We start from the raw sequence: 21815 nt of genomic DNA, 5'->3' as shown, positions 1-21815 counted from the left end.
CGACACTGAGGCTAACTCTGGAGGCCCGACTTCCCATCAATCGGTGTGCACAGCCATGGTTCACCATTCTTGGGGTGGCCCCCCATTGACAATGGGATCCGATATGAGGGAACAATCGACCGGTGGAAACTTTCCACAAGAAGCTACCTTGCAGCAGTCTCTCGCATTCATAGATGATGCCGAGCGGAGGTTCCGTCATCTGCAGAATCCGACTTTGCTCCCTGTAAATGGCTGCATTCTCTGTGATTCGGGAGTGGAGGAGATAACAAGCCTCCCTTCAAATCCAACCTCTGTATCAGACCAAGTAGAGAGAACCGGGGCCAAATCTAAGACAGATTGACAATTCAGTACTCAGAAGCTTCAGATTCTCTCTTGGAATGTGAATGGGTGGAAGGCAAAGAGACACGATTGTTCTATTGTTGAGTTATTTCTGAAATACCACATTGTTATGTTACAGGAAACCTGGTCCACTGGGGCTCTAAACGTGGCTGGTTTTCAGGCCTTTTCTTCCTCTGCAATTAAGGGTTCCGGCCCTGGACGTCCCAGGGCCGGTGTGGCGTGCTTGATCTCCAACAACTTGCCACTGACTATGTGTTCTCTTCTGATGTCTTCACCTTATCGGATGGTGATTATTTTGAAATTGACTTCCTCTGATCATACCATACTTCTGGTGAACAATTATATCCCCCCGCTTTTACTAGAGGAAGAGATTGAAAAGCACTGGAGTGAGTTGGAAGGAACGGTTGAGAAGCTTCAGCAGACTTATCCCGCCGCTATGATACTCGTGGGAGGGGACTTGAATGCTAGGATTGGTGCCTCTGATGCCCAATTGTTGTCCTTGGTGGGTGACCTGGACGACTTAGTTTTGCCCCCTCCTTGGTTTTCTCGTGTCTCCAAGGACCTGAAGGTCAATCTAGCTGGCAAATGGCTAGCTATGATGGCGTTAATGCAGAATCTGGTTTTCCTAAATGGTGTAGTTTTTCCGGATATACCAGGTGATTTTACGTGTTATACCCCAAAGGGTTCTAGTGTTATTGATTTTCTTTTAATATCTCAAGAATTTTTCCCCTTGGTGCAAGAGTTTGTCGTTGGAGACTACCTAGGGGGTGATCATCTTCCACTGTCTCTTTCTCTAAACATTCCCACTGGTCACTTAGGGGAGGCAGTTGTGATAAAGTCCAGCGGAGATGCTATACAGTGGATTAGATGTGCTCGGAGGAACCCACCAGTGGATGCTTTGCAGGTGGCTGAGATTCAAGATCGCCTGGACTCTGGTAATTTCCCTGAGTTTCCCTCTCTGATAAATCCCTCCCAGCTGCAATCTATACTTTACCTTGACCTTCTTAACTTTTTTGTGGATAGTTGTTCCTCAGTTAAGCGGGTTTCTGAGGACCAGCGGAGGATGCCAGAAAGTCATCCAAATCACTGGTTTGATGCCGAATGTAGGTTGGCCAAGAAGGCCATTCGAGTAAAATTGCGGCGTTTTAGACTTACTAGGAGACCTGAGGACTTGATTGGATTTTTTTCTCTCAAAAAAGTTTTTAAGGACCTAATTCGAGTGAAAAAGGAAGCCATGGCCACTCAAGACTGGGAATCTCTTGCTACCATCTTGGAGTCCAGGGATGTGAAGGCCTTTTGGAGGCTTGTTAGACCAGGACGTCAGGCTGACATCGTGACAACAATTTCCCCAGCCAGATGGAGGGTGCATTTTGCAGCTTTGTACCAATCCTCAGAATGCCCTGTCGATGAGAAGGAAATTGATGAGGTGTTGATCTCTGCTCCGGACTGGGAGCGGGTCTCTCCAGAGTCAGTACTTGAACGTTTTAATCAGATGAAGCGTGGCAAAGCGGTGGGCCCGGATTTTATACCTCTAGAACTATTTTTGGTGAATCCCGAATGGTGGGCTCATCGCTTGGCCCACCTGTTTTCGGATATCAACAAGTCAGCTAATATCCCCGATATTTGGAAGACAGCTACTGTGGTACCTATCCACAAAGGTGGGGATACCAACGACCCAGGGAATTATAGACCGATTAGCCTTATTGCTACCCCTGGGAAGATCTACTCTGCACTCCTTCAGGAGAGACTCCAGAAATGGCTTGATGAAGAGAGGTTCCTTTTTCCTGAACAGTGTGGCTTTCGACAGGGTGTCGCTACTACAGACCATTGTCTGACGCTTCTCCATCTTGCCAGCAAGTATTCCTTGCGTCCAAGAGGTTGTCTCTATGCGGCCTTCATGGATTTGAGGGCTGCCTTCGACTCCATCTCTCGTCGCAGATTGTGGGAGAAGTTATTGAACACCAATATTGACCGCAGACTACTGGGATTGATTATGGCTCTCTATTCTAAAACATCTGCCTCGGTTCGAGTGAATTCTTCAGGAGTCAGGACAGACTCCTTTCCAGTGCAGAAGGGAGTTAGACAGGGATGTTTGTTGGCCCCCTGCCTGTTTAACATCTATATTAATGATTTGGTGCCGTTTCTTAAAATGAGAGCCAGACATCCTCCGTATTTAGCTGGTCTTCCTATACCACTTTTACTTTATGCTGACGATGCTGTTTTGCTGGCAACATCTGAAGTTGGACTGAGGTCTACTGTCAATGCCTTTTTGGACTATTGCAAACAAGAAGAGCTTATCGTGAATTATGCAAAGTCCAAGGTTCTTCGCTTCTCTGTCAAGAGAAGAAGAGGTCCTCTGTATTTTAAAGTTGGGAATGGCCAACTAGAATGGGTTTCCTCCTTCCGATACCTAGGTATTGTTTTTAGTTACAATCTATCCTGGTCCGCTCATCTGACATACGTTAAGAAGTCATCCAGACTCGCCACGGCACTGGTTGAGAAATTCTTCCGTACAAAGGGGGCTAAGCGGATTCCCCCGGCCATCGAGGTGTACAATGCGAAGGTGGTCTCCCAAATTTTATACGGTGTAGAAATCTGGATTGCTGGCGTGGATGAGAAATTGGATTCCCAGCTAAACTCCTTCCTTAGGAGAATTACTGGAACGCCACGGTGTGTTGCTGGGACTGTCCTTCGTATGGAACTGGTTCAATCTTCGCTTGAAGCACGTGCTTGGAAGAGGGCATTCAAGTTGAGATTTAAGTTATCTGACCCAAGTCATCACCCCCAGGCCGGCTTTCTTCGTTCCATCTTAAAGGACACGACATCCAACCCTTGGTTGTCCCTTCTTGCTGGTAAACTCAGGACATTGGGAGTGCCGATGTCCTCACCTAACGAAGAGCTGATGCCCTCTCAGCTTGAGGAAACCTTGAAGAAACTTAAACAGTTGGATTGGGCCAGCACCGTGGCCAGGGCAAGACGCACCTGCTCTCCGTTGGCTTTGGGGTTGTCCCCTCCAGAGAGATTTCCTGACTTTTATTCAACGTTATCAATTCCATCTCACCGCCGCGCCTTTATGCTGGCCCGCTTAAATGTATTTCCAACAATGGTAACTCTGGGAAGATTTGGAGGCCTTTCTTACTCAGATCGCCTTTGTCTGTGCAATTCTGGCGAAATTGAAACCTTAGATCACCTGATATTTCGCTGTCCCCACTGGACTCAAGTTAGAGGCACTTATATCTCTCCTATTCTCACGAAGATGAATCTTCCCGCGCAACCTTGGGTGCTCTCAGTACTGTTATCTGACTCAAATGCCGATGGACTGATAACAGCTAACGTGGCGCGGTTCTTGGCTAAGGTGGCTGCTCTCAAGAAGCATTGAAAAGTCCAGCACTTCTGAAAACTTCGACACCGATTTTTAATCTTCGGATGATTTTAGTTAGTTGGCTCCGCCCCAAGTGTAGTTAGGTAATTTTTAATCTCTGGGCTCAGCCTGGGTTTTATGTGACTGTTATTATGTACCTTGACATATTTATGTCTATTTTATGTACCTATTTTACCCCCCTTTGGTATCCTCTTGGTCAAGACTTCGGTCATAAAGACCTGTAATAAATAACTGCGATCCCCCGCAACCCCCCCCGAAAAGACCTCTGACCATGGTAAATATAAATATTTTATGCATCTTGTCCGACATTATGCTGCCTCATTTTGCTATGTAGTTACTACCTCTGTAGTTACCAGGGAAGGAATAATACCTTCAAATCCATCAGTGCAGTTGTGGGCCTGGGCACTGTGACTGCAAAGAAGTTAGTATGAAGTAGGTTGCCAATTCAGTTGCAAAATTCCTGGAGACTTGGGGGTGGAGCCTGGGGAGGACAGGATTTGGGGAGCAGCCTCAGCAGGGTATAATGCCATAGAGCGCACTCTCCAAAGCAGCCATTTTCTCCAGGGGAACTTATCTCTGTAGTCTGGAGATCAGTTGTTATTCTGGGAGATCTCCAGGCCCCACCTGGAGACTGGCAACCCTAAGCCATGCAGCAGGCCATGCTGTTAAAGTGCTGCACTCAATTTGCCAGCAAATTTGGAAAACGCAACAGTGGCCACAGGATTGGAAAAGGTCAGTATACATTCCAATCCCAAAAAAGGGCAATGCCAAGGAATGTTCAAACTATCGCACAATTGCACTCATATCACACGCTAGCAAGGTCATGCTCAAGATCCTACAAGCTAGGCTTCAACAGTACGTGGATAGAGAACTACCAGAAGTACAAGCTGGGTTTCGAAGAGGTAGAGGAACTAGAGATCAAATTGCCAACATTCGCTGGATTATGGAGAAAGCAAGAGAGTACCAGAAAAATATCTACTTCTGCTTCATTGACTATGCTAAAGCCTTTGACTGTGTGGATCACAACAAACTATGGCAGGTCCTTAAAGAGATGGGAGTACCAGACCACCTCACATGTCTCTTGAGAAACCTGTATAAGGGCCAAGAAGCGACAGTTAGAACCGGATATGGAACAACTGATTGGTTCAGCATAGGAAAAGGAGTACGACAAGGATGTATATTGTCACCTTGCTTATTTAATATATATGCAGAGTACATCATGCGAAATGCTGGCCTGGATGAATCACAAGCGGGAATTAAGATTGCTGGGGAAAAGATCAACAACCTCAGATATGCAGACGATACCACTCTAATGGCAGAAAGTGAAGAGGACCTAAAGAGCCTCTTGCTCAGGGTAAAAGAGGAGAGCGCAAAAGTGGGCTTGAAGCTCAACATCAAAAAAACTAAGATCATGGCATCCGGCCCCATCACTCCTTGGCAAATAGAAGGGGAAGTCGTGGAAGTGGTGACAGACTTCACGTTCCTGGGATCCCAGATCACCGCAGACTGTGACAGCAGTCATGAAATTAAAAGACGCCTGCTCCTTGGGAGGAAAGCGATGGCGAACCTAAACAGCATGATAAAAAGTAGAGACATCACCCTGCCAACAAAAGTCCGCATGGTCAAAGCAATGGTATTCCCAGTAGTCATGTATGGCTGTGAGAGTTGGACTATAAGGAAGGCCGAGCGCCGAAGAATAGATTCTTTTGAACTATGGTGCTGGAGGAGACTCTTGAGAGTCCCTTGGACTGCAAGAAGAACAAATCAGTCAATCCTCAAAGAAATCAACCCTGACTGTTCCCTGGAAGGCCAGATAATGAAACTGAAGCTCAAATACTTTGGCCACCAAATGAGAAGGGAGCACTCACTGGAGAAGACCCTGATGCTGGGAAAGATTGAAGGTCAAAGAAGACGGGGACGGCAAAGGATGAGATGGTTAGACAGTGTCATAGATGCAACGAACATGAAATTGAGCAAACTTCAGAGGACAGCGGAAGTCAGGAGGGCCTGGCGGGAGCTGGTCCATGGGGTCGCAAAGAGTCGGACTCGACTGTGCGACTGAACAACAACAAAAACTATAATACAGCCATTTTCATGACCACACAGGGTTGCTAACCTTCAGGTAGGGCCTAAAGTTTTCCCAAAGTTACAAACCATCGCCAGTCTAAAAAGATGAGTTCCCCTGGAGGAAATAGGAGCTTCGGAGGACTGATTCTATGGCATTATACTCCACTGAGGTTGCTCACCTCCCCAAACCCTGTCCTCCACCCTGAAATCCCCAGGATTTTACCAGTGCAGAGCTGGAAACCCTACAGATCACAGTTGTACTTTTTCCCAGTAGCTATGATCATGGCAAGTTCTGCCTGGTTCATTCTCAGTTCAGTTGTGAACATACGTAATATAGTTATGTGGCAAATGACAATATTTAAAACATGTATTACTATTTTGCCTCATGAAGTGATTGACAAGATAAAGACAAAAGACACCCTGGTGGATGTCCTCCTTGCACCCACCTGTGATGAAACACTGAGCAGGACCTCATAGATCTTTAAGGAATATCTGCATCTGTTCTTTAAGTACTCTGAGGCCTTTAAAAGGGTTAGAGCTACCATCTTGCCCAAAATTTTAGACAGCTAATGAAGTGTTTACAGCACCAGTGTAATGCAATTTCTTCTGAAGCTCAGGAGCCACAGTAATGTAGTTTTCAGACAATTTAAGGGCACCCCCACATTAAAGCACACTGCAAAAATTTAATCTGGAATAGGGTTTTTTGGGGGAGGGGGGATTTTTAATTACATTCTCCAGGGTAATAAATTGTTGGGAATTGCAGTGAACAAATGAAAGTCCTCCTGCCTGGCAGTCTGGTTCAGAGCACAGCGCAGAAATCACAGGGAGGGGAAAGTGACAGGAAAGACCAGACATTAAACCTATACTGAAGGGCAGTGTTTTATGAAGGTCTGCAGATGAGTAACTACCTGGGTATGTCCTTGCCCTTGACAACTGAATAGTCATGTATCCCAGAAGCAGTATGTATAATGTAAAAATTAAGCCCATCTAGCACTGACAATTTCAGTGAATATATAGTATAGTGCTGTACACAAAAAGTTGTACTGGAAACTCTTCCTTGGAAGTCCCAAGGGCCAAAATAGAACTTAATTCTCAATAAAATACAGAAGACTGAGCTGAGAAACCTACGGGCCGGAAAAAAGGGATAGAATTAATAACCTTGAAACACAATCTAATATTTCTTATGATGAGCATCTGGGAAACAAGGTTTAATATTCTGATGATGCTACCTTCTTGGGCCCATCAGGTGTACTGTTAAAGCATATTTAGAGAAGGCTATTACAGCAAATGGACATGTTTAGACAATCAGCAAAATGCTGTCATTGGTGAAGCAGAAACCGTCAAAGGATTCTTCATGTATGAACTCCACCACCCTCTTTGAACACAGAGGAAATGACACAAAGTTAGAGTTGCTTAATTGTTGTTAGCAAAAAGAACACGGCATGGGGCTGTTCCGTGTAATGTACTCAAGGGCCTTTGTAATACCAGCTTCCTGAATCCATATTTATAAATGCTAATACTAACCTGGCAAACTGCAAGAACTGGAAGCCGAAGGGGGAAGCACACACTTGCAAATTCTGCTCCTGTTGCTAAAGGGAGAGTAGGGTGGATTCCCATGGTCAGTTTTTCCTGATGTGTGGCAGCTTTGCAAGCCGCCATGCAACAGCAGCTCCATAGAATTTGGTCTTGTATTTAAAGATGGTTTTATACCCACCATGATTGACTGGGGGCAAGTCACCTCCATATCTGTTGCAGTAAATTCTTGGATGGCTTTTATGATAGAAATGAATTTTACATTATACTGCAAGACTTTCCCCAGGGCAACTATTCACTCCTTATTTATTCCTGAAGATGACGCCCCAAACCTACCATGTTTGTCTACATTGATTCTCAGCATCCCTAGTTTTTAAAGCAGAGGCTGATTTCCAGTTTTCCTGAACCTTAGCATTGCTTGCACTGTTGGTTCTCCCCTTCCTGCTGAATGTCTGGTCCACATTCCATCACATCATTTCTAATACAGCCAATGTTCCTCTTCAGAGAGGTCTGTCACAAACTGGGATTCTAGCTTTTGTCTTAAATGGGGATTGGTTTCTGCAATGCAGCTTGCTCTTTCTTTTGATGTTCCATTTTAAGGAACAGCCTTCTCAAAGCAGGGCAAGAGAGGGTTCTGCTTACTGAAAAAAATGAATAAAGATTCTGGTTTCCTCCTTGGCTCCTATTCAAAAGTATTCTGCTTCCCAGCTGCACCTGCCCAGAGCATCTGATGCTTTCCCAAATTTTGCTATCAGTCACCAAACTTCTAGGAAAGGTAGTCTCCGGTTTTTCCCCCCAGCACAGCAGTTTGGTCTATAATTGCCAGATGTAAAGAGTCTTCACAAAGTGGGTAGAGCACCTGGCCCTTATTTGAAGCTGAGGGTCATTAAAGGGCATTAAAGTAACAGTAAATGCAATAGGCGCCTCCCTTGCTTTAATTTTTCATTTACTTTGAAATAATAATAATAACAATAACAATAATAATATACTTTATTGTCATTGTACATAGTACAACGAAATTAAAGGTGCAATCATTTCAGTGATCTACAGCCATACTCTACTACAGATACTACAGCCAAGAATTACCCAGCCTCAAAGGAACTTAAGCTGTGCTTCCAAGTGAGGCATTGATCTAATATATTTAATATATCTTCCTGGCTGGAAAGCCCAGAGCAGTGACTCATGCAGGGCTGCAACTGATGTAGCAGAGATCCATCAGTGGCTATTAGCCACAAAGTATAGATAGGAACTCTGGGGCAAGTGATGCTCTGTATTCTTGGTGCTTTGGGGGTGGGCAGTGAAGTGGCTAAATTTGCAGATGACATGAAGTTGTTCAGGGTAGTGAGAACCAGGGAGGATTGTGAGGCACTCCAAAGGGATCTGTCAAGAATGGGCGAATGGGCATCAATGTGGCAAATGGGGTTCAATGTGGCCAAGTGCAAAGTGATGCACATTGGAGCCCAAAATCCTAAATATAAATACACATTGATGGGGTCCGAACTGGCAGAGACTGACCAGAAGAGAGATCTTGGAGTCGTAGTAGAGAACTCAATGAAAATGTCTAGACAGGCCTACACTATGTTGGGGATTATTAGGAACGGAAATGAAAACAAATCAGCCAGTATCATAATGCCCCTGTATAAATCGATGGTGCGACCTCATTTGGAGTACTATGTAAGTTCTGGTCACCACACCTCAAAAAGGATATTATAGCATTGGGAAAAGTACAGAAAAGGGCAACTAGAATGATAAAAGGGTTGGAACACTTTCCCTGTGAAGAAAGGTTAAAACGCTTGGGGCTCTTTAGCTTGGAGAAACGACGGCTGAAGGGTGACATGATTGAGGTTTATAAGATTATGCATGGGATAGAGCAGGTAGAGAAAGAAGTACTTTTCTCCCTTTCTCACAATACAAGAACTTGTGGGCACTCAATGAAATTGCTGAGCGGTTGGGTTAGAATGGATAAAAGGAAGTACTTCTTCACCCAAAGAGTGATTAACACAAGGAATTCACTGCTGCAGGAGGTTGTGGCGGGTACAAGCATGGACAGCTTCAAGAGGGAATTAGATAAGCATATGGAGCAGAAGTCCATCAGTGGCTATTAGCCACAAGGTATAGATAGGAACTCTCAGGTGATGATCTGTATTCTTGGTGCTTGGGGGGGGGGCAACAGTGGGAGGGCTTCTAGCGTCCTGGCCCCACTGCTGGATCTCCTGATGGCACCTGGTATTTTTGGCCACTGTGTGACAGAGTGTTGGACTGGATGGGCCATTGGCCTGATCCAACATTGGCTTCTCTTATGTTCTTATCCTCCAAGGCTATGTACTTCTGTTGTCTCTCTGAAGCAGGAGTAACAGAATGACCTAACCATGCCATTTACAAAGATTGGAAGAACGCAGAGCTGCAGTGGGTAAGGGTCCTCTTGTGTGTATGTTTGGAGGGGAAGGGAATTATGGGCTCATACAAGCCTTTTCATTTTTTTTCCCTTTGGCCACACTAGCAGTTATCTCACAGAACAGAATTTGGACATTACTAGCACAGCAGCAGCTAAAAGCACAAGCTCCTTGGCTCCTAGTTCAAATCCTGCCTCAGTCAAGTACTCACTAGGTAGCCCACACACGAGTCTCTGTTTCAACCTCCTCCAGTCAGCAATGTGGTATGCCTGACAGGGATGTTGTTCGGATTACTGAGGAATATCTATGAAGCACTTCCCACACTGAAAAAGCACTAGTAAACTCCCACAGAGAAGAAACCTTATGAGTCAGAAGAATAGTCTGCCTTTTTGAAAACTATATTGCCACTGACCAAAGCATGGGTTATTTACCTCACAACAGAAGAGCTGAATGCTATTTTCCCCAATGCGCAGAAAATTCCCCTCAAACCCATATGTTCTGTTTTCACATGGCACTGTCTCTTCAGAACACAAGGATTTGTCCTGTTGTTCTGTCAACTGTTAGCTTTGTATGTTTACCCTTTATGACATCAGATGGGTTTGAGGCTATGGCTTGTTTGCCCGACAAGGAAGGAACATTAATATTCGGTTGCTCGGGTCCCCCTTTTAGAAGAAAAAAAAATCATTACCTTTCAGATTGTGTTTTGAATAACAAACACATCCTTCAGGAAGAAACTCGTCCCAGTGGGGATTGAGAAAGGATCAGACTTAAGCACCGAAACATGCAATTAATTCCCATTAGGGGATTAGGGCACTTGTGTTCACTTTGAATCAGAAAAAAGTGAATTGTGACTTAAATTGTTCACAACCAAGAGGTTACTTGTCAGAGTTAATAAGTTAAAATATAAAAAGGGAAATGAAAAATGCACATTAAAATCTCCAGCACCAACTAGCACATCTGTCTGCAAGAGATATGCCTCATTTACATGAAAGCAATTTCTTGACTGTGTATATTGAGTGACACTTTTTTTGGAGAGAAAAAAGAGTTTGAGGGAAAATTCTTCACAAAACTCAAATCAGAACATTCCTCCTCAAAGCTTCATCTGGCCAAGAGAACTAAGGTTTAGGGCATTGATAGTGAAGTTGTTACTGGGGGGGGGGGGCCTTCAAGGCAATGTAAGTCCCCTGCTCAACATTTAGGAATATGGTTTCCATTACGAGTCCTAGTTGCTGACATGCTGTTTAATAGAAAGAAAAAAACAATGAGGAAATTGAAGCTTAAATCAAGACTGGCGGCTGTGACTGCTGCCATAAGCACACCCGTGAATAAAACCTGGCAAGTTAGAACTTGTAAATGCATGAAAGTTTGTGACCTATCTGTCAGCCACAGGACAATCACATTTTCGGGGACAGCGGAATATGTGAAAAGACACTCTTGAACATAAGAAGCCTCCTCTCAAAAAAATATGCACTGCTTTTCTAAATCCAAATCACATAAGTTTGCATGCTTGTGCACCAAATGATGAATGTAAAAATACTGATCGAGCTATTGGCTGGAAACTTTCTTTTCCTAAAATCCTGCACATAAAATAAAACCTTTTGCCTGTTTTCAAAGGTCATTTAGCCACTTTGCAGCAAAAGTAAAAAGAAGCATTTGATGTTTAGTTTCCTACAACAAGCTGTCAAATAGCAACACCAGCCCATTTAAGTAAAATATCAGAGAGGGAATGAAAATTTATTTTTCCTTCCAATCAAGGAAACAAACTTGATGCACCATTCTTCTCCAGCCTTGCCTAGGCAGAAATCAGGCCTTATAATGTATAATATCCTCCAGGACAAAACAACCCTATTCAAAAAGATACTTTCATGAAATATTCATACTGTAGTCATTAAAGTTTAATATCCTGGGAAAATGAGTGAAATCTGTATGTCATCTCTTCAAGCGATTTCTTTTAACTACGACTGACAGCCTATCCAATTGTTGGTGCAGCTTATTTGCTTAGGACTGTATTTCAGAAGGGGAAAACAAAAATGACAGAAAATAAAAAGCAGATTGTGAGGCAGCAGAAGAAGGCTGCTGAGAACCCAGTCGGCTGGGAACAGAAGAAGCTCCCACCAGAACGAGCTATGATCACATTTCAATACTGTGCACTGATTTCAAGCTACTAATTCAATAATTACTGACTGTATCTGAAGAAGTGTGCATGCACACAAAAGCTTATACCTTGAATAAAACTTCATTGGTCTTAAAAGTGCCACTGGACTCAAACTTTGTTCTACTGGCTAAATGGAGATTTGTTTGGGTGGGCGCAAGGTATTTTTTGGAACTAGCATAGCACAATGGCTAAAAGTGTGAACTGTGGAAGTTCCCAATTTCACTTCTGCCATGAACTTGCTAGGGGGGCTTCTATAAGTCAAAAGTGCCACTGCAGCTCTCTCTCTCTCTCTCTCACACACACACACACACACACACATACACACCGGTCAAACACACAGGTACTGTAACAACATGTAAGTACCTCACAGACAGGTAGTTGTAAGGATTACAAAGATAAATATGAGCATTCAAAGGCTGTGATCCGATGAATATTACTAGAGAGGAAGCCCTGCTGAATCCAGCATGACTACACTGGGGGTAAGATACTAGACAATAAGCATTATTAAACTAATAAAATACCTGTCATCATAATGGGCTGAAGGAAAGGAAGGTTTTTTTTAATATCATAGCAACTGTCTCCCTCAGGAGGGACAATTAAAGAACATGGTATGAGTATGACATCCATTAACATACATGGACAGGGGTGCCAACTTTGGGTTGGATAATTTCCAGAGATTTGCCTTAGACTGAGTCAGACCACTGATCCATCAAGCTCTGTACTGATTGCTTTGACTGGTAGCAGCTCTCCAGGGTTTCAGTTGGAGGCATTTCACATCACTACTTCAGGATCCTGTTCTGTACTGGAGATGCCAGGGATTGAACCAGAGACCTTCTGCATGCAAAGCAGAAGCTCTACCACTGAGCCACATTCCTTCCTCTCCTACAGTAAACAAGGGCTAAATTCTGCCTCCAAACAGAAAATTTCTGACAAGCCCCTCTGGTTTCATAATTATTACACTGGATCCTACATGCACTATTTAGGCAGCAGTAGAGATGCCGGCATTGAAAAGTTTCACCGTAACGCAATATAGTTCCCTTGTTCTATACAGTAACATTATTTTCCCATGAGGGAAAAAAAATACCCAGTTGGCTCAGTGACCAGATATAGTTACACATTAATTCTTCAGAAGTTTCAGAAAACTGTAGGAAACAGGTGAAAAAACAAAATGCCTTGAACTTTAAACCTGAGCTCAGTCTGTTTGCATAAAGTGAGTTTTAAGGTCACACTTCACTCAGTGCTCACTTTCAAGAAGGACCAACATGCCAGAACAGACTCCAGGGACCGCATCCTGTTGGCTCTTTGATGCTTTCATTTTGTAACTTGCTATTTTCTTTACGGGGCAGACACAGGCTTCCTGCTTGGGCCGACCCCTCTCCAACCTCACCAAATACCTCAAAACTCTTTATGGCAAAACACCTTTCTTACATTAGCCAGCAAGGCACCATTGGAAGCCACGGCCCCCTTTGAAAATCAAGAGGTTATGGTCTCCTCTCAGCGGTTGTCCGCTCCGAAACGATCAAGTCCTGGTTTGTGAAAACAAACAGCATCAGAACTATTGGTATGATACCACTGGACAATACCTGCGAAGCTGCCCCAAGCTTCACAGACTGTTTATTCCTCCCCCCGCCCCCAGTTCCAACTCTGGTCAATCCAACATTAAAGGGCGTACTTGATGTGTTACGCATGGGGGAAAGATTGCTTCTTGGAAAGACAGCTGTAGCTTAAGATACAACAACCTGAAAAAAGTAAAGGGGTAGGTGGGAAGGACTTTCCCCAACACAAAAATTGGAAATAACTGAGGGGAAAGGCTTTAAAATATTTTAAAAAATTATTAAAAGGGTTTAAAATATTGCTTTGGTTGCCATTTGCACTCTCAAAATACTTTCTACCAGCTACACAACAAACTATAGTATCAGGAAATTATAATTCCTATATACTGCATATATTATAACTCTTTAATCCTTTTGCTGGGATAGGTTTTTTGCCTAGGTCTAATCCATACACATTTTAAGTGTTTTGAAGTCCATTAAGGTGAAAATAAAAGTTTAGAACTTAAAGCTATTGATTTTTAAAATACAGATTCTGATTAGAGAAAAACCTGAGTTAATATCTTGAAGAACATATTGCTGTTTAAGTGATATATGATATCGGTTTCGCATGGCTACTCATGGCCATAGTTAGTAGACTACTTTCTGTGAGTGATGGTGATAAATTACTTAAGGGGAAAATGTTACTACAACATTTAACTCAATATCCAGATTTACTGATAGTCCTTACTGTTATTGCTTAGGCTAGAAGCATATGACATTTTTGTCCCAGAGAGCTGGATACACTTTGAACGAGGATTCATTACCACAGTCCCCGCTCATAAGGAAGGTTTTAAAACTAGTGTTTTGTATCATTTCCAGATAGTTTATTTCAATTACATTCCATGAGGCATTCAAAAGAGGCACTGGCCTGACCCAGATCTACTTAACTTCAGCCAGAGCACACACTACATTAGGGGTCCCCAAACTTGTTGATCTTGTGGGAATTTTGATAGTAGGCACCACTATAAAATGGCAGTAAAGAGGAAAGCAGAAGTACAGCCTTAATAACAAGACAATCCAGTCACCTCTCCTGTAGGGATGCCAGCCTCCAGGTGGGATTTGGGGATTCCCCCAGAATTACAGCTCATCTCCAGATTACAGAGATCAGTTCCCCTGGAGAAAATAGATGCTTTGGAGGGTGGACTCTATGGCACTGTATCCTACTGAGGTCCCTGTCCTCTCCGGGCACCACCCTCAAATCTCTAGGTGTTTCCCAAGCAAGAAAACTTGGATTCTGTGCCCCATATAAGTATGCAAATTGATAGAATGGCGTAATTGTATACTTTATCTCATATTGCATACTTCCACATGATTTATTATTTTGCATAATTTATTCTGGTTTGGCTAGTCTTGGGAGAGGAAAGAGCACTGAGGTCCTCCTCCATCCCCTGCTGGTGGCTGGGGGGGGGGGGACCTGGCAACCCTACATTCTCTCTGTCCTGAAATGCCTGGAAAATAAAAACAAAATAAAAACACTGCTGGATCTGCCAAAACAGTTTGCCTTCCATTAAAGGCCCCATGAATATGTACCTTCCTGAACACAGAAAGTAAAGGTGGCCTTTGTACCCACTCTGGTAGGACAGTCAAAGGATTGGACTTACCACAGAAAAAGACTTGTGACCCAACTATTGCCAAACAGGCAGTCCCGAAAGAGTGCACCACAAGGGGAAAGCTGTCCAATGAATGCAGCTGCTGCCTGAGCTTGATAAGTATGAGCTGCCCCCTCCCCAGGCCACAAAAAGCTATAAAGATAATAACCTACACTTTGAACTGAGCTCAGAAACATACAGGCAATCACTGCAATTCACCTAGCACTGGAGCTGTATGCTCTGAAAGGCTGACCCCAGACAGGAGACCCTTTTCAAACTGCCTTTGTATTCTGTTTTGGTAACTGGTTGTTAATGGATTTTTTTCTGTCATTTCAGACAGACCCATTTAGTAACTGGCTGCTAGCAGAATTTATTTACCTGTTCATACATATCCACTTGTATTGGGTTAGCAAAGCATAGCTGAGCTGCTTTTGAGGGAAACTGCTTTTTCCTATTTTCAACCCCTTCACTGCAGTTCTGCACTGCTGTGGTCTGCTTTTTAAAAAGTCCATAGTGTTTCCTACAATGCCACTTTCCCCCCATCCTTTTCTGCCACACAATCTTCCTAGGCACCATTGAGATGCATTGACTCCACTGAGTCAATGCATCTCAATGGTGCTGCTAGTGCTATAGCAGCTTAGCGCTATGGTGCTCACTTTAGAACGTTAAAAAAAGTCCAAGGAAGATCGTGCAGTGAAAAGGGGCAGGAAAAAAGTGGCAATGTTTGAAATTACCATACAACTTCAGAGACGGCTCATTGGCAGAAGGAAATTCGCTGTATGAAACCCCCATCCCTATATCACTTTACTCAAAATGAGGCCAACAACGAATAACATCCGGTTTACAATGGTAATGTGAAACAGGCCAGGAGTCTTGCTGCTGCATTCTGTACCAAGTGAAGCTTCCATGACGTATTCAAAGGCAGCCCACATAAGGAAGAGAAGAAGAAGAGGAGATTGGATTTATACCCTGCCCTTCACTTAAGAGTCTCAGAGCGGCTCACAAAGCTCTGAGAGAACTGCTCTTTCAAGAACAGCTCTGACAAAACTATGGCTTGCCCAAGGTCATCCAGCAGCTGCAAGTGGAGGAGTGGGGAATCAAATCCTGCTCGCCTAGATTAGAGTCCATGCACTTAACCACTACACCAAACTGGTCTGTTAAAGTAACCCAGTCTGGAAGAAACGGTGGTATGAATCAGCAAGGCTAAGTCAGCAGAGTCTAAATAAGGGACCAGTTTACAAGCCAGAGGTAACCAAAAGGTGTTCCTAGCAATGGCACTGACCTTGCTTCTCCATCAACAAGACTGGGGTCCAATAGCACTCTTCACCTGATCTGCCACAGAGAGCTTAACTTCATCTAAGGCCTAACCTCATCAATACCAGTCAAACACTTTGCCTTCCCAAACTACATAGCCTCCATCTTCCCTGGATTATGCTTCACTTTGTTCGTTCTCATACACTGAAGTCACGCTATGTAAAACAACAACAAAAAATTAGCTCAAAGGTGGCATCCAGACTTCGCCAAAAGCAAAAGGTTCAGAAGCTGTTTTGTTTCATCTATCAAATGGGAACACACAGTACCTGCACAACTGTGTTTAGTTATGTATTACTGGCATCTTACTGTAGCTCAAAGCCATGCCTCATTGTTCTTCAGCTGTAAAAGGTAGATTCAGGTGGGTATCTGTGTTGGTTTGAAGCAGCAGAACGAAGTTTGAGTCCAGTGGCATCTTTTAAGACCCCACACAAAAGCTTATACCCAGAATAAAACTTCGTTGGTCTTAAGGTGCCACTGAACTCAAACTTTGTTCTAAAAGTTCAACATGGTACATACAGGAGTATTATGCATATTTAATTTCTCTCACTGCTTTTGTCAGTGGGAATGATCTCGCATGTAGATTTAGTTCCTGCTTTCTGCAGGTGGCACTTTGACTTTGTCTTGTGTAGTTTCAGTATCCAGATCTGGCTGTTCTGCTACATCCAGGGGCTGGGTTGCTATTTTATTTTGGCTTTAACTGAAAGTGTTTTTAACTATTATTGTAAGCTGCCTTGAACCATGGGGAAAGGCAGGATATAAATGTTTTAATAAATAAATAAACAACTGCTGCACACAAGTGTCCTTGTATTTCCTCCAGAAAGAACTACTAACAAGGGAAACTGAACCTAGTCTGCTTTCAATGGGATGTAAAAGGGCGTTTTAAAAACATCTTCCTTTCTGGCATTGTCAACTTGATCCTCCTCTTCCTCTAGCTTTTTGCCCACTCCCATTCTGTATCTTTGTTTTTGTAAATTAAGCTTGAGGGCTTGTTCGTATTTTCACTTGTGTACACACACACGCTCCACCAACATCATTTGTGTATTCCATTTTAATCTGTATCAGCTACTTTGGAAGACAATGTTTGTTAGAACAACAGGACAATTACATCAGATATACTGGTCCTGGTTTACTCAATTAAAAACACATTCTTGGTTAGATTCAGGTGGGTAGCAGTGTTGGTCTGAAGCAACAGAACAAAGTTTGAGTCCAGTGGCACCTTTAAGGCCAACAAAGTTTAATTCTACGTATAAGCTTATACCCAGAATTAAACCTTGTTGGTCTTAAAGGTGCTACTGGATTCAAACTTTGTCCTATTCTTGGCTAGGTTATCTTGAAATATTGTTCCAGCTAGCCAGTCAGGAGAACAAAGTATTCCTAAAATCAAAATGGAGTGTCCAGTACAATAGCTAGGGCTTCTTTTATGATAACTTGTAAACACAGGCCCTGTCCATATGAAATTTTATTATATCTCGAATAAGTGACCATAGAGGTTAGGGTCTGGAGCTGAAGACCTATATAAGCTCTCAACAAATTTCTGCTTGTCAGACCATAAAACGTCATAAAAGTGACTTTCTATCGTGTTACTCAACTAATGGGCCAGTCTCATTATATAGGCTTTCTATTACTTAACTGCAACAAAGGAAAGATAGATCCCTGTGACCAAATAATAGTCATAACATCAGAGAATTTCTCCCCCACAACCTTCACTGCTGATTATTATTTTTGCGATACTGTAAAACTAGTTTTATTAAATTCCATTAAACTCGGGAGTCTAGTTATCTGAGCTTCTAGCTCTAACAGAAAGGTAACATGAGTTTATTATTTTAGAGACCCTACCAAGGGGGCGGGCATAGATTGAGCTGACATGGGTATGTACGCTGGTGAAAAGGTTATTTTGAGCTATTCAAGAGCCATATTGAAAGGGCAAGTATAAAAGGCGTTTGCAGTGGCTGCATCACCTGCCTGTTACAACATCAGCAGATCCGCTTTGTATAACCAGTCTGCTGGCTATGCTAAAACAGTGGAATCCAGTTAGAGCTGCCAGTCTTGGGGCAGGAGGGAGAACTGGATATCTCCAGGAATGACAACTGGTCTCCAGACTGCAGGGATCAATTCACCTGGAGAAAATGGCAGCCTGGGAGGACAGACCCTATGGCATTATACGCTGCTAAAGTCTCTCCCCTCCACAGGCTCCAACCCCAAGTCTTCAGGAATTTCCCAACCCAGAGCTAACAACCCTAACCACAGGTAACTAAAGTTTTTGTCGGCCCATTTGCATTGTCTGCTCACCTAAATACTATTATCCTTCCCTCTGGATAGCTTTCCATTTAATCTCTGGAACATCTTTCAGATGAAGAACATATTTGTTGTTAATATTCTACTTTGCCCATGGCTTCCCCATTACAAATTTCTAGGTTGCAAGCCTTTGGAACAAGGGTCTTCTTTTCCAGACCATGATAGTAATTAATTTTTTTAAATGGTGCCTTATACTTTTCCAACCAGCAGCATGCTACCTTTTTCTGTTAAGAGGAAAACTTTAGTAAGAATTCATTCATTCCAGACTTTCCAAAGGTGACCTTTTTCTTAAGTCGTAAATATTCAACTTTGTTTTTAACAGTGTATTTTATTTTATTCTTATTTATTTATAGCACTTCTTATTTCTGTCATTCAGATTACCACTTTTATTTTAATTTTATCAGCAACTGCTCATGCTACCACAGAGGTGGATTATGATTAATCCTTTGCTCATGTATCTGCTTATGTAGTTACAACAGTGTAAAAATTAATTTCACTCTCCCTCTCCCTTCTAGAAATATAAGAACTGTTAGATCAAACGAGTACATTGGGAATAAGCATTTCTCCTTCGGTCAATAGCTGGAGTTACCCCATCCTTTGATACTCTTGTGCCTGTGGAGGTTTTTTTGCTGTGGATACTTTAATATTTTTTGCTGCTGATCTTCCTCAGCCATTTGTCATTTCCTCTGTTTTACCTTTTCACTCTTTTTTATTTCTTGTAAGCTATTTTATGAACTTTGGTTAAGGGTGTGAAATAGAAATTCCTTAAGTAAATAATTAACCACGTGTAAAGACAAATATTCCTTTTATCAACAGGTCTGCAATACACCTGTCAACTAATCTTAAGAATAGGAATCTATTAGTATATTTATACATATGAAATTCAAGGAATAACAATGATGATTTAAGCAGAAAATTATTGGGGAGGGGAAGTTGTGGCAGCTTCATACTGTAAATCCACTCAATCCTGTTCCAGCTGTACTTGTGTCAGAAGCAAAATCTTCACTTTAGGTTTAGCTGAAGCCATTTGTCTCCTGAGCTGAACTTGAACAGTTCATATCAAAAGAGTAATAACAACAGCCAGTAACAGTACTGTGTTTAGTGGAAACACCACAACTGCTCCAGTGTCCCTCTTCTGTTTAGTTTCTAAGAAACTAAAATAACTAAAGGCTATGTTTACATTTCCCCCAAAATCTTCCAGGTATAGGTACGATTCAGCTGGAAAAGGATTCTTGCAAAAAATCATTGGGATTCTCTGACTTCTAAGCTACACTTTTACTGTAGTCATAATGGCTAATTAAAATGCACACAAAGCAAACAGGATTTAATGTGTAGAACTGTATCATTCTTGCATTCCAAAAATGTTTATTAAGAGTGAAAATCCTTTGCCAACTGCAGAAAATTGTTATGCCTTTAAGCAGAACATAAGAGCCCTGCTGGATCAGACCAATGGCCCATCAAGTCCAGCATCCTGTCTCACACAGTGGCCAACCACTTCCTCTGGACAGCCAACAACAGGGCATAGAGGCCTTCCCCTGATGTTGCCTCCTGGCTCTGGGATTCAGAGGCTTAGTGCCTCTGAATGTGGAGGTTCCCCTAAGTCACCATGGCTAGTGCCATTGATATACTTATTCTCCATGAATCGATCTAATCCTTTTAAAGCTGTTTATTCCTATAGCCATCACTACATCCTCTGGCAGCGAATTCCACATTTTAATCACTCTCTGTATAAAGTAGTATTTCCTTTTGTCCATCCTGAACCTACTGCCCATCAGTTTCATTGGATGCCCTCAAGTTCTAGTATTTTGAGAGAGAAATTTCTCTTTGTCAACTCTCTTCAGCCCATACATAATTTTATAAACTTTCATCATGCCCCTCCCTCAGTCAAATCTTTTCTAAACTGAAAAGTCCCAAACTCTTCAGCCTTTCCTTATAGAGAAGGTGCTCCACCCCCCCCCCCAGTAATCTTGGTCACCCTCCTGAGAAACATCAAACCCCTTCAATCTATTTCTTAACTGTCTAGAATCATGAACCAGCTGGTAAGGGCCTTCAGTTTTATCCTTTAAGCGTTCTCCATAGTGGAGTTATTAGCACTGGGTTGAGAAATTCCTGGAGATTTGGATGTGGTGCCTAGGGTTGGCAGGGTTTAACACCATAAAGTCCACAGAAGCCATATCCTCCAAGGGAACAGACCTATGTAGTCTTGAGATAAGCTGTCATTTTGGGGGATCTCACTGGTTATAATTGTGAAAATCACACTGGTTATAATTGTGAAAATCAGGCACACCTCAACATCCTTCTCACTGAAATCGATGCAGCTCAAGCGTTTCATTTCAATAGGCTGTGCCCTAAACAAGCGTGGAAGGCGGATTGAGCTCTGCTAATTTAAATTTGTTAACTAGCTTTCTGGAGGAATTTAAAAAACCTTACTATTGTGTTTTTGCTTGGTTTGTGTGTCACAAATTCGAATACGGAATACGACCTACCTTCCCAACCACCAGTTCTCAGAGCCTGACTGCCTCCGTTTTCTACTGGCTTTAGAAAGGTACTTAAGCCCTCAACCAATCAAACTCTTCGCTGCCTCTGACGTGCTACCGCCACTTCAGCACGCGCCACTCATTTAAACGGCAACTCTCGGAAGCAGATGATTGGTGAGAAAAGGGAAGGCGCCGGGCACGCGATGGCTTCTCTCGCCTCGCCCCCTCCTCCCTTTGCCCTATCTCGTGACACCTTGTAAACCAATCACATTCGAAACACGATCGTCCGCTCAACCCCGCCCCCCCATTGCAGTCTGTTAGCGACTGCTTTACCCGGTTAGCAAAACGTACCCGCCAGTTTAACGGTTTGTTAATCTCCCTCCCTGGACTTGCCTGATCGCTGTCAATCAGAATCTCACCACCAGCCACTTCCGCCTTTTGAGTGACTCGGAGGAATGGGCGGAGTTTCTGTGTTTACTATTCCCGCCTTTTCCGGAGAAAATGACCCTCATCTAAACAAATGATAACGTTGGCGGAAGGAGGGAAAAGAGGGAGAAGCCGCTGTCGTCAAGACGACGAGAAGAGTACGCCAGGCATCAACGCGCTTGCGCGGTGGAGTGGGAAGGGCAACCAAAAGGCTATCCTACCCAAAAGGCGGTTTGTGGCGGAGACGCAAAGC

At 43.1% G+C, this 21815-nt stretch overlaps 1 protein-coding gene across 1 annotated transcript in view; it reads right to left on the bottom strand.

Annotated features, from left to right (window-relative positions):
- The window catches only part of GGACT (gamma-glutamylamine cyclotransferase), a 23908-nt gene extending 2726 nt beyond the window's left edge, over positions 1–21182 (bottom strand). Inside the window, exon 1 of the mRNA XM_015415091.1 lies at positions 21146–21182. The gene's annotated coding sequence lies outside the window, so the exon portion shown is untranslated. The remainder of the gene's footprint in view (positions 1–21145) is intronic.
- Positions 21183–21815: the final 633 nt, after the last annotated feature.

Source organism: Gekko japonicus, unplaced genomic scaffold, assembly GCF_001447785.1.
Source record: "Gekko japonicus isolate JY-2015 unplaced genomic scaffold, Gekko_japonicus_V1.1 scaffold52, whole genome shotgun sequence".
Lineage (NCBI taxonomy): Eukaryota > Metazoa > Chordata > Lepidosauria > Squamata > Gekkonidae > Gekko > Gekko japonicus.
This window is presented reverse-complemented; position numbering and strand designations above follow the sequence as displayed.